The sequence below is a fragment of the Schistocerca americana genome, chromosome 7 (assembly GCF_021461395.2).
Source record: "Schistocerca americana isolate TAMUIC-IGC-003095 chromosome 7, iqSchAmer2.1, whole genome shotgun sequence".
NCBI classification, from domain to species: Eukaryota; Metazoa; Arthropoda; class Insecta; order Orthoptera; family Acrididae; genus Schistocerca; species Schistocerca americana.
In genome coordinates, this window is record NC_060125.1 from 600,628,684 (window position 1) to 600,645,064 (window position 16,381).

The following is a 16,381-nucleotide window of genomic DNA, read 5'->3' on the forward strand; positions in this document are numbered from 1 at the left end:
CATGTTTTCTACTAGGAATCCTGTGTAATACAAGATGGAACAGTCCTATTTTTTTGTGTCCCACACACTTGTGCAATATTATAGGATGGGAGACAATGAGGGTTTTGTAAGCAATTTCCTTCGTTGACTGAATGCATTTTCTGAATATCCTACCAACTTAGAAAGTAGTTGGATATCCCCAGAAATTCACAACTAAAATTGCCAATTCTGGTTAATACTAATTTTCATATCAACCCTTACCTACCATCTGGCCTCAGAGTCCTGGCCATGATGGTTGGTTGGTTGGGTGTTGAAGGGACCAAAACATGCGGTCATCAGTCCCCCCGACCTTAGATTAACTAAAACCGATAAAATTCCACATTAGGAGAGGCAACAATAATGTCCATAAAATGAGAAACGAAGGGAAGGAAGGAAAAGGGCGGAAGAAGATGTGAGGGAGAGAAAGTGACTAATGACAGGGGTGGGAAGGAAGAAGCACACGAGACAAGAGAGACGATCAAGACATAACAAATCCCATAATGAAAGGAGTTAGAAGGCAGAGGGCCGGGGTGAACCACCAAGCCCAGTTAAAGCCAATCCAGTCGGGTTGAAGGGGGGAGCAAGAGGGCCTGCCTACCCCTCCACTCACCGATAAGGTGGAAGGTCCCGCCCTTAAATAAAGCGATAAAAACCCCTATCACGAATAAAACGTAAAACAAGATCCGCCACTGAGGCATTGTCAGCCAACACCAGGGGTAGCGAGTCTGGAAAGCTAAAAGTTCGTTGTAAGGTGGCTAAGTTGGGGCAGTCCAATAAGATGTGAGCCACAGTCAAAATAGACCCCCAACGACAGAGAGGGGGGTCTGCATGATGGAGGAGATAACCGTGAGTCAAAAAAGTATGGCTGATGCAGAGCCGGAAGAGGACAACAGAGGCCTTATGAGAGGCCTGTAAGGAGGACCGCCATAGAGTTGTAGAATCCTTAATTGCCCTGAGCTTGTTCGGCGAAGAAAGAGTGCCCCATTCTGCATCCCGAAGGCCCAAAACCTGATGACGCAATGCCAAGCAAAGGTCTATTTCTGGAATGCCAATAGCAGGAGATGGCCTAGTAGCAGCTAATTTAGCCAGTCGATCGGCAAGTTCGTTGCCAGGAATCCCAACATGGCCTGGGGTCCAAATGAAAACCACTGAGCATCCACATTGAGCGAGGAGAGAAAGGGAGTCCTGGATAGCGATGACCAATGGGTGGCGAGGGAAGCACTGGCCGATAGCGTGCAAACCGCTCAATGAGTCACTACAGATAGTGAAGGATAGTCCTGAGCAGCAGTAAAAACACTACAGCCATCTGGCAAGGAATGAAGTACCGTGCGTCGTGCATAGGTGTAAGCAAAACCAGTGCGGCCAGCAACCATGGTGCCATCAGTATAGATCACTTCTGAACTCTGAAAAGAACTGAGGAGACAGGAGAACTGGTGGCGAAGAGCCATCGGAGGGACATGATCCTTTGAATCGATTGAGAGATCAAGACAGAGTTGCAGCCGAGAGACACACCACGGATGGGTACGTGCATGAGCAGAGAAGAGAGATGGTAAAGGCAATTGCTGAAGCTCAGAAAAGAGCGACTGAATGCGGACAGCCATGGTAAGCCCACATCGTGGCCACCACTGTGGCAGGGTGCTCTTCATGTCTAGATCCTGGCCATGATGTTTAATACCTTCTCCATTAGTAAATATACTTTTTATTTCAATCAAATTTTATGACTTTTCCTAATTTGTCAAGTTATTCGTAATTTTGGGAAAAAAATATAAAAAATTACATATGACTTTGCGTTAAAGTGTTGGCGCACGTTTCCTCCCAGACAGGTCTCACAGGCCCGTACAAATAGAACAATATTTCAACAACCTGTGCAGCATCTGTTACGTCATTTGCCACTGTTGACAGGCACTGTTATTCATTCAGTGTTCAGCATTCCTTCTTGTGACAGACGCTTGTTTATTTTGGTACATTATTTCATAACAGTTGTCTGTTCTACAAACTGAAAATGTTATGGAGAAGAGAACTATCAGATGATAAGGTAAGGGGATTGTTGGAGCAGTCTTCTGATTCTGGAAACCCACCTAATGAATGTGAATCTTCCAGTGATGACGATAATGAGGTAGATGTCATTAAAAATGCAGTAGTACATGAAGATGGTGATAATGAAGAATCCTTTTACAAACATGGAGAAGAACAATTTAGTGCAAATCCTGTTGAGTGTGACTTACTGTTTTCTCGTAATGGGAATGAAATACGGGCTACAGCTCCTCAAGCTGGAATTTCTGGTAGATGTATTGAAAGAAAGAAGACCAGAGATGAACAAGTTATCTGATTGATGATGATGAAGTCCCATACTACTTAACAGAGCATAGGGGAACGATGCGGGAGAGCTGCACTGCCGTACTAGGCAAGGTCCTAGTGGAGTTGGTTTGCCATTGCCTTCTTCCGACCGTAATGGGGATGAATGATGATGATGATGATGATGAAGACGACACAACACCCAGTCATCTCAAGGTAGGTGAAAATACCTGACCCCACCGGGAATCGAACCCGGGACCCCGTGCTTGGGAAGCAACAATGCTACCGCGAGACCACAAGCTGCAGACAGTTATTTGATTAGGAACTATGATAGTGAGGAATCTTGTTTTATGTTGTTCTTTCGAGTACCCTTCATCAACAAAGTGTGTATCTGGACCAACAAGGAAGGTCAAATTGTTCATGAGGACTGGGTGGATATATATATGGATGAGATAAAAAAAGTTCTTGGTGTACTGATGCTGACTGGAGTTTACAAGTCAAGAAATGAACATATCAGTCACCTTTGGAGCATTGAGGATGGCCGACCACTGTTCGCTGAAATTATGTCTTCCAACCACTTCCATGCTACTCTGTGGGTGTTGTGCTTTGACAATGCAGCAGGTCGATCTGAACATCGGTCAACTGACAAACTGAACTAATCAGAGAAGTTTCTGAGATGTGGGAAATTACCCTTAAGGATGCCTACATTTCAAGATGGTGCACGATTGTCGATGAACAGTTGGTCACAGTTTGATGTCGCTGTCCATTTCAACAATACATCCCATCAACACCTGGTAGGTATGGAATAAAGTTCTGGGCAATTTGTAGCACTGCAACAAGCAGTGTATTTGAGGAAGATGACAGTGTATTTGAGGAAGGAGGAAGAAACCAGAGCCCTGCGACTTTCCGGAGAGAATGTTGTGTAAACCCTGGATATAATATACCCTGTGATAATTTTTTTATAACTCTCAATTTAGCTAATTACGTGTTGTCAAAAGATCTGACACTAGTGGGTACTATCTGTAAAAACAAAAGTGAACTGCCTGCCGATTTTATTACACTGAAAGGATGTGTTTTCAACCAAATGTGATGATAGCCTCTTTTGTTCCTTAGCTCTCTTTGTGACCAGCCAAAGGTGTCATCATCACAAGTAAAGAAGCCTGAAGTTATGACATACAAAGCCACAAAAGGTAGCATTGACACCATGGAGCAGGAGGCGCAATTCTACAGTATGAACAGAAAAACAATGCACAGGTCATTGGTGTTTTTGTTCAACATGATCAATGTAATTGTAATGAATGCATACATAATTTGGATGATGCTGGCTGCCAATAAAAAATAAGACATCGGATTTTCGTCATCAATTTGGGAAAGCAACTAGCAGGGGTAAAGAAGTCAATGAATTCATTATTATTACCTGATCCAGGATGAGCAAATGAAACCACCAGCTAAGAAAAGGAGAAGATGTGCACCAAACCTGTCTGCCCGAAACATTGAGATACTGTCAGTAGGCCCTGCGCAAATTTGTAATAAGAACAAAAGCCACCAGTGAAAGTATAAAAATTGTGTTTCTAAAATGTAAACTTTAACTGTAAATTTTAAAAGCATTTATATCTTGAAAGTCATTCACATCACAAGTAGTCAAAATAGTGTTAATTTATGTCAATTTGAACAACACACGCCTGAGAGGCCCGACTGGTAGGCAATGCTGTACAGATTTTCTAGTAAGCAGAGGGTTACACTGGATACAATTTTTCAAAATGTACACAACTGCATGGTTCTCTAAAAACAGTAAAATTACCTAAATGACTAGTAAATAAGAACAGCAGCTCAGTAAAGGCTTTTTTCAGAGTAACTGCTTTCTTTACTGATGTTGTTGTTGTGGTCTTCAGTCCTGAGACTGGTTTGATGCAGCTCTCCATGCTACTAGTAAAGTATCTTTACTGATATACTGATAATAGTCTGATTTATAATGCTTTAAAAAAAGTCGTCTATATGCAATTTGAAGAGTATGTCGTAGCTGATGTAGCAATACTTCCCCTGGCTAACAGTGTGCAATGGGTAAGTTTTTCATTCCAGAAGCATCTCATCAATGCAAAGCAGCGACTACCAAAGGGACCTTCTCAGGTTAAAAAATTAAAATTATTTCTATGCACATACAAACAACAACTATTACAGGACCTATGTCAGATATACAACTGTGATTTGATCTATCTCCTCACATGGAGACAACAAAAATGGTCAAAACTAAATAGTGTGAAGCTAGCAGCAGAAAGGTCATACAGATGGTAGTCCAGTGTTTGTCAAAGCAAACCTACTGATCTAATTAAGAAACATGCAAGAAACAGAAGTGTTTTTCACTGAACAATGACCGCAGAATACCTTTGATATGAAAAACATGCAATGCTGACTTCTAAAAGAAACAAAGTTAACAACTTCAACAGACATGAAGTCAACTTCATCATCTGAGATTTTAACAGTCACAGCACCCTGTGGGGCTAACCTGAAGGCAGTAACAATGGAGAGGCTGTTATTCCATGGTTTGAAACAAACAACTTAATAGCTGATCACTGATAATAAACTCTGTGCACCCATCAATAGTCAACATTTAAAGACATCAGTGCCTAAATGATATTTGGCCTCCAATACCAACCTCCACGTCCTCCTCCTCCCCTCCTGCCTCCCGTATAGGCCAAAAATATGCCAAGTAATGCACACTGTTTGTCCACAAAATGTCAAATTCTGGCACAGGTATAACTTCCAAAAAGCAAAATGGAAGAAGTTCAAAGCCTATTGTGTAATCCTGTGGCTGAAATAACCCTAACACTAAAGACCTGCGACCCAAGTATTGGAGCAGTTAAAAGGAGCCCAAGACAATCCATCCCAAAAGGCTGCAGGTGTGACTACATATCTGAAAAGACACACATTCCTACTCAAAGCCAGTCCCTTCTCTTAGAAAAAAAATTCTGCTGGCTAACAATTAATCACTTCAATATTTCCTGCCACAAGAGGAAATTAGATAAAGATAAGCAAAGAACTAGATACAAGATGAAGCAGACAAAAGCCACTGAAGCTCCTGACATGCCTCCATCATTAGCCAACACATTCTCCACGCCATGTTCCAATAAACTCTAACCAAATAGCCAGCTGGCTTCTGGAAAACGGCAAATATAATTAAAAAAAACCTTCAAACTAACTAGAAATGCAGATGAAGGAACTACTAATACCGTTCACCCTTCAGTAGTGAAGAACTAAATGGGGTAATTACTATGAGAGTAGTAAGGCACACTGCAGGCTTGGACAATACCTCAGCAGACTGAATTAAACATTCTGGAGCTAAAACAAAGCAGTGGCTACTAGAGCTCTTCAGCAATTGACTTCTAACTAGAATGTTCCTTAACATTTGGAGGAAACTCACAATTATTGCTATCCTAAAATAGGGAAAGTCGCATACTGGTCTTGGAGGCATCCACCCTATATGAGGTGCTATCCAAAATTTTTGGGACTGGTGCTGCCATCTGCTGAAAACCTTACCTTTGGACTAACCGTCACTATCACCATTGAAATAGTTCCCATCCCCACAAACACACCAGTCCCAGTGCTTCTCCCACTGGTCAAACGATTTCTGGAAGTCCTGTTCTTTGAGGGTGTTTGTCACTGCAAGCGATGCTTCTTGAATCCTCTCTCGAGTGTTGAACCTACGGCCTTTCAACTTGAGTTTCAGTTTTGGGAATAGCACGGAGTTGCAAGGTACCTGATCTGGTGAGTACAGTTGATAGGCCACAACTGTCATGTTTTTGGCCAAAAAGGCCCTGGTGAGCAAGGACGTGTGACAGGGCACGTTATCGTGATGCACCAGCCAGTTCCCTTGATGCCAAAGTTTGGGCCGTCGTTGCCGCACATTTTCATGGAGCCGTCGCAAAATGTCACAGTAGTACGCAGAATTCACTGTTTGGTTGGGTGGGGTGAATTCTTTGTGCAAAATTCCCTTGGTATCAAAGAAAACGATAATTGTTCTCTTCACTTTGCTGTTGCTTTTTTGGGTCTTGGAGAGCCCGGGCTCTTCCACTAGGATGATTGTTGCTGTCTCTGGGTCATAACTGTAAATCCAGCTCTCGTTGCTGGTGATAACCTGTGACAAGAATGCTGGATCATCAGATGCGGTCTGACCAAGGTCCGTGTACACTTCAACACGCTGTGCCTTCTGATCGGCAGTCAAGATCCTTGGCACAAATTCTGCGGCGACACCATGCATGCCCAATTCATCTGTCAACATTCATTGACATGTCCTATAACCAATACACACTTCATCCGCAAGGTCTTGAATGGTTTGATGTCGATCCGAAAGAACCAATTGTTGAAGTTTGGCAACAATGTCTGGTGTTGTGCGGCTAATAGGCCTTCCAGTGTGAGCATCATCTTCGACGTCTGTACGGCTGGCCCTGAACCGAGCATACCACTCAAACACACGTGTATGGCTCGTACTCTGTCCTCCAAACACTTGTTGAATCATTGCAATGGTCTCCGTAGCACTTTTCCAGAGATTCGCACAGAATTTGATACACACGCTGTTCCATTCACGGATCCATCGTAAAATCGCCACACACCAAATGCAGAGTATTACGGAAATCACTGTGGACCTGCAACACGTCCTGCCAGCTGAATGCCACTCCGCACACTGACTCATCTGCAGCTCTCGCCATCTAGTGGTGCAAAGATCTACTACTCCTACTTTCCAGATGACAGCACCAGTCCCGAAAATTTTTGAATCCATCTCCTATCTGTCCTCACCTACCTCTGCAAAACGTATGAAAGAAGATACATCACAATTTCAGATGTGATATTAACCCTTCTCACTCATCAAGAGGCCAGTTTCTATGCAGAAAAAGGCACAGTTTTTTAAATATTAAATCTCTCAAAACTCATCAACAATGGCTTTGAAAACAGCAAAATCACAAATGTGGCTCTCATAGATTTAGCAATGGGTATGTTACGGTTAATCTTAGACTCCTGGTCAAAACAATTTGCACTATGCAAAAACGTACACATTGACAAAGGCTATCAGACGTCTCCTCAAAAATCAAATGTCCTTTACGAAATTCCAGGGCAGAAGAAGCGAGTGGCAAGGATGGGAAAATGGTCATCTCAGGGCAGTATACTGGTCCCAATGTTTTTTAATATTTACACCAATAACCAGTCACACTGAATGACACTGCTACTTCACACACGCTGATCTTATTGTGTGTCTGTCACTTGGCACAAATTCACCTGTGCTAAACAAGTCGATTATGCACTCAACAAAGTGTGCTGATTTGTCACCAGCTGCCTAAAACATACTCCTGCTGATGAGGTCTACTGTCTGGGTGGAACTGCTCCAATGGCAATTCAACAAAAGGCAATGGCCCCATAGTGAAAATGAAGTCCTCCTCATCTGAACAACACTCAATACATGGCATCTGACTGCCTGCCAAAAGGCTGAAATCAAGAAATCGCTTCCTCAGAGCAACTGATAGCTATCAACACAAAACTCAGCCTGAATTGGAGACGTGCTCAACTTCAGAAGATCAGCTCTGCATGGAACCCTATCATCAGAAGAACAAGCCACTGGCCATTGTGTAACTCTCTGAATAGACTGTAGCCAGGAACAAGAAGACAAAAACCAAATCTTCTAAAATGGAGATTCCCAATACCATCTAACCTCTGCAATTGTGGCGAGTTTCAGATGATTAAAGACATTTATCTCTGCCCTGATTGCCCCACTCAGTGCACGCTCAAGTGTGGCGAGTTTCAGATGATTAAAGACATTTATCTCTGCCCTGATTGCCCCACTCAGTGCACGCTCAAGGACCTCCATTAGCACCTCCTAAGAGTTGATGTAACCAGCTTCTTGGCTAGTCAGTCTAAAATGCTATGTGAATTTGTGTTGTACAAGTCATAAGTATAGCACAGTCCATTCCCTTCCCTTTTCCTCCTTCAACTTGTAATCTGATGCTTTGGACACAAAAAAAAAAACTATTTTGCACTTCTCTGACACTTACACTTCACATTAACATCATTAACTGTGTACCTGACTGAATTTAACTTGCACGAAGTTTGGCCGACAAAATGAGATAATTTACAGAGCCTAAAATCATGTTGCATTTGACGTCTCTAATTCTCTCTCAATTTAGCGGGAAAAACGCAATGACCCATTTAGCCCACACTTACATTACATTTAATTACAACCTTACAATTATTATTTGCTGATAAATATATATACATAGTGCTCAGAAGAGTAGCAGACATGGGATTCTAGAATGTAATGTATACCACAAACACCAATCATTTGGAAAATTATAATTCCTTCCCCACCACTGGAATGAGCATGGCTGGGTCACATGGAAGACATGAAACAAAATGAAAGGGATGTATCAATTGGCGGAGATATAAAGGAATCATTTGGTGAACTGCAGGTATACAGAAAGTAAAATACTGCCGATTTCAACAAATTTGACAAAAGACAGGCTCGTTGCTGGACACAAGTACTATAGAATCAAAAAAGTTTATTGACTATTCACATGCTGACACACATACACACACACACTTAAACTGGAGGAGTTATGTTCAATTTGTGAACAGAAACAAAGTATTGACAGGCAACGCCATCCAATAATTTGGAAATTGGAGGCATGTCCACTTCATAAAGCAGAATAGGCAACAATCTTTCATGTATCTGACAGTGGAGTGCATTTATAAAGCAACAAGTGTTTTGGAGCACAACACATCACACTATTTACAGATGTAAGTCCACAGAAGATTATCAATATATGACATTGTAAGTTAAAACTGCATTGGTCGTTACAACATTATGACAAACATAACAATAGCAAGCCACTTTAACTTGATTTTAAACAGCTTTACTTTATTTTCTAGTGGTAGGTTGTCATAAAATTGTAAAGGTGACATTCTGGCTGGTTTGTAAGACATGAATGTTTTGGCAACTTCTGCTTGCAGGATTATGTACAGAGCTTCTTGCCTGGCAATAAGTACCACAGGTTTCAACAAACTCTCTCAGAAAATCTATTGTTTCATTTATAAATAAACATGGTATACATACAGCTTTTAATGTAAGGAATATATGACTCATTTTTGAATGTCATTTGATTAATGGAACATTGCCATATACTTTACAACAGACTAATATGTATGAAGAGGATATGTGTAAGGAGCACAGAGGGCTTCTAAACTGTCTAATGGTGTGACAGAAGAAGAAATGGGTGTCAATGTGGAAGACATAGATCTAGAATTAGAGTCAGAGTTGAACAGAGCTGTAGAAGACTTGCAATAAAATACAGTATGAGGTACAAATGACATTCCTTCAGTATTTCCAAAATCTTTGGAGAATTGCAACAACGTGATTGAAGTTGGTGTGTATGGGCTTATCAGGAGACGTACCATCATTTAGAAAAAAATATCTTGCACACACCCCAAAGATAGTAAGGACTAAGATATGTGACAACTATCATGTTAACTGGTTCTTCCGTCACGTCTTGGTAAAACAACTTCAAAATTATAAGTGAAAAGCACAATATTGTGGATATACTACAACATTAATTTATTTAGATAACTGGTTTTTGGCTCACACAGCCATCATCACATTATAGTCAGTTAAAGTCTGGTGACTGACTTATAAGCTGAAAATTGGTTAATGAAACAAATTAATACTGCAGAACACACACAGTATTGTACTTTCCATTTATAAAAACTGTGAGAACTACTACTCAATCAGCTGAGCAGCTCATACATCCTTGTTGCTGACAAAAATAATACACATTAGAACAGAAAAGAAAATGGAGGATCTGTTAAATGATGACTAGTTTTGCTTTTGGAAAATTAAATGCACCAGTGAGGCAGTTATGACTTTGAACTCCATAATGGAACAAGCAAGACTTAAGAAAAATAAAGACATTTTCACAGGATTTGTTGACTTAGAAAAAGCGTTAGACAACATAAAATGGTCAAGACGCTTGAAATTTTGAGAAAAATAGGTGTCAGTGACATGGAAAAAAAGTAATATACATTATGTAAAAGAATTGGAAGGGAACAATAAGAACTGAAAAAGTTCTCGGATAAAGGCTGTAAAGCAAGGATGCAGTCTTTTCTCCCCACTGTTCAATCACAGAACTAGTGATGGAAAAAAAAGAAAGTTTTACGACTGAGGTTTAAGATCAGGGTGGAAGGTACCTATCATAAGATTTTCTGATAACACTGCCATCATCAATGAAACTGAAGAAGAAGTACAGGACCTGCTGAATGGGGTGAAAAGTCTAATGAGGTCAAACCAAAGAAATATGAAAGTAGTCAGCAACAGCAGAAATGAGATTAGCACTAAATTTAACATCAAAACTGGAGTGCATGCAGCAGATGAAGAGAAGATATTTGACTATCGTGGAAGCAAAATAATGCATCATGTATGAAGTGAGGAGGACATACAGTATGAAATAGACTATCACAGGTAGAAAGAGCATTCTTTGCTAAGAGAAATCTGCTAAAATCAAATACAGGCCTTAATTTGAGGAAGAAGTTTCTGTGAATGTTCACCTGTAGCAACTGTGTGAAAGTGATCACGGACTTTGGGAAGTCCAGGAGCAAAGCAAATAATTGAAGCATTTGAGACATGGTGTTATAGAAGGATGCTGCAAGTTAAGTGGGCTGATAAGATAAGAAATTATGTGGGCCTCTGGAGAATTGGCAAGGAATGTAGTATGTGTAAAACACAGACTACAAGAAGGGAGAGGATTATAGGACATGTGTACAGGAATAACTGTTGTGGTATTAAAGGGAGCCAAAACTGACAAAAACTGTAAGGGAAGAAAGAGACTGAAATACATCCAGATAATAGGACATGTAGGGGAATAACTCTCATGGTACTAAAGGGGGCCATAGCTACCAAAAACAGTAAGGGAAGGCAGAGATGGGAAAACATCCAACATACAATTGGGGAGACTGGGTGAAAGTGGTACTCTGAGATGAAGATTACATTAAATTAGATGTACTTTTCATTCCAATTGATCCACAGTGAGGAGATTGTCTGGGATGTAGAACATGTCAGGAAAACAAGAAGACAAACTAAACATTTATAATGAGAAACAAATATGCTAACATAGGTACCTTCCACAGATCCCAAGTTAAATAATATTCATCAATAACAAATGAGTAAAAAAATTAAACATATTTTCATTTACAAGGTAACAAATACCAAGCAGAAAATCACTTTACAACACTTATTAGCAACAATCTTATTACTGCACTGAATTTGTACGGAAGTCAGGTTGTACAAATACCACCACACTATTAACAAACACGCATCAGTTGATTCTACTAAGAAATTCATTAGTGGAGTAGAAGAAGTTGGCCACTAATGAATCCTCTAGGTTCCTTTTAAACTGACTTCACTAGTAGCTAAACTTTTTATAGCTGCTGGCAAGTTATTGTAAATGTATTTTCCTGAATAATGGATACCTTTTTGGACCAAAGTAAGTGATTTTAAATCTTTGTGAAGATTATTCTTATTTTTAGTACATGCATAGACCAGTTTAGATGTTCTGAGAACAGCCCCTATATACCTGTACCAGGTTGGGTTGAAGGAAGACACTGAAGCAATTCAGAGGTGGGTTACTAGATTTGTTACCGGTAGTTTCGAACAACATGGACGTGCTACGGAGATGCTTCGGGAACTCAAATGGGAATCCCTGGAGGCAAGGCGATGTTCTTTTTGAGAACATTATTGAGACAAATTAGAGAACTGGTATTTGAAGCTGACTGCTGTACAATTCTACTGCCACCAACACAGATTGCACGTAAGGGTCACAAACATAAGATATGACAAATTAGGGCTCATACGGAGGTGTACAGACAGTCGTTTTTCCCTCGCTCTATTTGCAAGCGGAACAGGAGGGGAAATGACAAGTATTGGCACAGGGTACATGCAGCGGACATGGTTTGCAGAGTATCTTTGTAGACGTAGATATCTGGAATCTCAAATTCACATCATCATGTGACATACGCATAAGACTTCCATCATCCATGCTTGTACAAGGACCAGTAGAAGTTGTGCCACAGTAAACTGTTCATGTTTAGCATCCCAAAGGTAAACAACATGACATTAAGTAGGCCATCATAACGTTCTGACACATAAACATACCCACTGAAATCACCCAGTGACACAGACTACTTATGAAAGTACGCACAACCTCATATGTATGAGAGGAAATAAAAGGAATGAGGCCCCTGGGATGAACTAAGAGGAAAGAAATGTGGCAGTTTGGATGGGGATGGATGGGGGGAGAGAGGGAGGTGGGGCTGCTGAGAGGTAATTCAGTGACAGTACATATAGTTTGAAAAATCAGCAGAGTCTTCTAGCTCGGGAGGTATCAAGAATGGTGTCCGACAGGGTTCAGTCATGGGCCTTTTGCTGTTCTTAACACATATATTAATGAATGGTTGCTCTATATTCAAGAAGATGCAAAGCTATTTCTTTTCGCTGATTATGCAAGTATAGTAATCACACAAAAAAAGAAGAAGAAGAATTAGCTGAGGAAATTGTAAATAATGCCTTGCAGAAAATTATTATGTGATTCTCTGCAAATGGACTCTCACTAAATTTTGAGAAAACGAAGTATATACGGTTTTGTACAGTAAACGGCATAACACCATTGATAAATTTTAACCTTGGACAGAAGTCTGTTGATAAGGCAGACTATTCAAAATTTCTGGGTGTATGCTCTGATGAGAAATTGAATTAGAAGAAACACATTTACGATCTGCTGAAACAGTTAGGTTCAGTTACTTAAGCTCTTAGTGCTATTGCAAATTTTGGTGATAAACATATTCAGTAAATTCACCTACTAAAACTTATTTTCTTTTGCTGCTCTCAAATGGCATCATATTTTGGCGTAATTCATCACTAAGAGAAAAGGTATTCATTACACAAAAGTGCAGTTCCTGGAGTCCACCCATGATCACCTTGCAGACATTTATTCAAGGAACTCAGGATATTCACAGTACCTCCTCAATACATATATTCACTTATGAAATTTGTTATTAATAACCCATCTCAATCCAAATATAGTAGCAAAAGGCGTAGTTACAACACTAGAAGAAAGGATGATCTTCACTAGTCTGGGTGTCCGGCCCGGTAGCTGAGTGGTCAGCGTGACAGACTGTCAATCCTAAGGGCCCGGGTTCGATTCCCGGCTGGGTCGGAGATTTTCTCCGCTCAGGGACTGGGTGTTGTGTTGTCCTAATCATCATCATTTCATCCCCATCGACGCGCAGGTCGCCGAAGTGGCGTCAAATCGAAAGACCTGCACCAGGCGAACGGTCTACCCGACGGGAGGCCCTAGCCACACGACATTTCCATTACTAGTCTGGGTTAAATCTGAGTTTGGCACAGAAAGTGGTGACTTATGTTGACACAAAAATTTTTGGTCATTTACTAAATAGCATTACAAGTCTGACACATAGCTTACCAGTATTTAAAAACAAATTAAAAGAATTTCTGAATGACAACTCCTTTTACTCAATAGGCGAATTTTTAGATATGAAGTAGTAACTACGAAAAAAAAAGTGTAATGAAAACTTATGTTAAATTGACAAGTTCCATGTCATTAAAAAACATCGTATTCATGATATATGGAACAAGAATTAATGTAATTTACTATAGCAAAATGAGCACTTAATAACATAATGATCACAAAAATATAGAGAAAAGTGGCATTAAAGGTCAGGACGAAAGAGAAATGGGAAGAAGAAGAAGAAGACATGAGGAAAGGAAAGAGAAGGGGACCAGAAGACAGGCCAGGGAGTTGGTGAGACCAGTGGACATGTTGGAATGACAGTTCCTGCCAATGTAGGATTGGAAAGAGCTGTAACTGGACAGCTGCAGGATGTGGTATGGTGGCTGTAATATTCAAGTGTGGCATATGTATTGTCCACTGGGGAGTGAGGTATGGTATGTCCATGGGAACTGATTCAGATTTTCCTAAATTAAAGTTCACAAATTGGGCTGAGACATGAATGGGAATTTGGACTGAGGAGGGAGGCGTGCTAGGGTAGCCCGTGCAGTTGTGCAAAGCCACTGCGCCAGGGTGACATTGTGGTGTACAAATTTTCATTCATCACTTTGGTCTGGATATTTATATTGTGTATTTCTTAAATTACTTAAGGCACTGCGAAGATGGTTCAACTTACAATGCCGCAGCTGGCCATATATCTTCCCCTCACTAAAAAAATGTGTATGCATTTATTTGGGTGTATATATGGCTTATGTGTTTCCTTGAATTAAGGCAATGTATCCTATATCATAAGTTGTGTGGCTGACAAAATACTAATTTAAATAGTAAGCAAAGGATTTTGGCTCAGATATCTCTCGTCTTGTTGCATGACGAAAGGTAGTTGCAGGTCTAGAAAAGGATTAGGTTAAAATATTCCAGACTTTCGTTGTAAAATGAGTATTGATTGGTGGTTAATTCACAGTGGCGATAGGTTTCTTGGCATCACACAAATACATGACAAGTGAAATTTGTTTCTTATGCAGAATTATCGCTTCTGAAGGTTTTAAAACCTTGCTTCACCTCATGCTATCCTCTTATGAAAATCTTATGTAAGGAAATTATGAGCAAGACATTCTAATTCAGTTTAATCACTACAGACATAAGGTGACAACTGTACAATTTTTCACACTCTTTAATATCAAGAACTTATTTGTTCTTCTATTTCACTGAATTCATAACTGAATCTTTCTACTGTTTTTCTGACTGCCCTCACCACAGTCTATACTGTCATGTTCTTTTCCTTGGAAGTATGTCCCCCACTTGTAAACCTCATTTTCTTTTTCTCTAGTGACATTAGTGAAGTTCTCGAAACATCTTCTGTAATTAGTCTTGGACGTGTTGTGATCTCTGATACGATTTCCAGTTTCTTTTACATGAGCTTCAGTTACCTTGTGTTACCCAACAAAACTAGGGCTGTAGATTGAAATACTTTGGACAACTTTTACCAGATGTAATTTATTTCTTCAAAGCACTAAATCAATCATCAGAGTTGTTAGACCATCAAGAGCTGAATTAAATAAGTCTGCTGCAAATGAGTTAGTAGTGTGACACTATTTATTTCTGCAGACCTAAATCCTGTAAAATGTATTGTGCAATAACTTGTTCAACACCAATTACTTTTGAGCCCAATATATTTAAATACACGGAAACTAAGCAAATAAATGCGTTAACAATACACATTACGGGGAGTCAGGCATCATTTTCTCTCACTCATCCAACAAAATCACAAACCATCAACTAGGATGAAGTAGGGGCAGGAAAGCTAAATTAATTGTTTCTATGATTTAACGGTACATGCATCCATTAGTTAAAATCATTCTGCTGATACTTTTCCCTGAATAACGAACAAGTTTGAGTGTTTAAGGTTCTTCCTAATAATTTGATAATCACCAATATTTTGAGAGAGTATAATTTCGCACTATTATGAACTGACCTTATTAAAAAGGGTAAAATAATACTCATGTGAGGTTCACCCTTCTCACAAAACACGACTTTTACAGGATCTCCACGAACTGTGCGTTAGACTGTGGTTATCTCGTTGTTATTCTACGATGTCGAAATCAAAACAATAATGTTTTCAAAATGAACCAAAGACTTTCAGTATGAAGCTAATGTACTCAGACGACAAATTTCAAAGCTATTAATCAACGGTGGAGTTCGGTATACAAGCACCAACTTATCTGCGCAGACATCTCCGCACAAATTTGTGCACGCAATAAAATTACCGCAAGTGTGGAGCGTACACACGACACAGTTCCAGTCTACTGCTGGCTCGCCACCTACGCGTCTGCAAAAGAACGTTCAGCGGCATGCGGCTACCCTCTTGCGAAAAATTTTTCAGTTCAGTACACTAAATCGCAATGCAGGAAACTGCTGTGGTCTGTGTTTGCAACTAGCCTTAAAATAAAAAATATCCAATACAACGTAAAGAAAGAAAATACCACGAAAATAGTAAAGACAGTGTATCTTTAAGC

General features: G+C 40.1%; 1 protein-coding gene across 1 annotated transcript in view; it reads right to left on the reverse strand.

Annotated features, from left to right (window-relative positions):
• Positions 1 to 15,988, reverse strand: part of LOC124621918 (probable splicing factor YJU2B) — a 69,934-nt gene extending 53,946 nt beyond the window's left edge. Inside the window, exon 1 of the mRNA XM_047147423.1 lies at positions 15,841 to 15,988. The gene's annotated coding sequence lies outside the window, so the exon portion shown is untranslated. The remainder of the gene's footprint in view (positions 1 to 15,840) is intronic.
• Between the last annotated feature and the right edge of the window lie 393 nt (positions 15,989 to 16,381).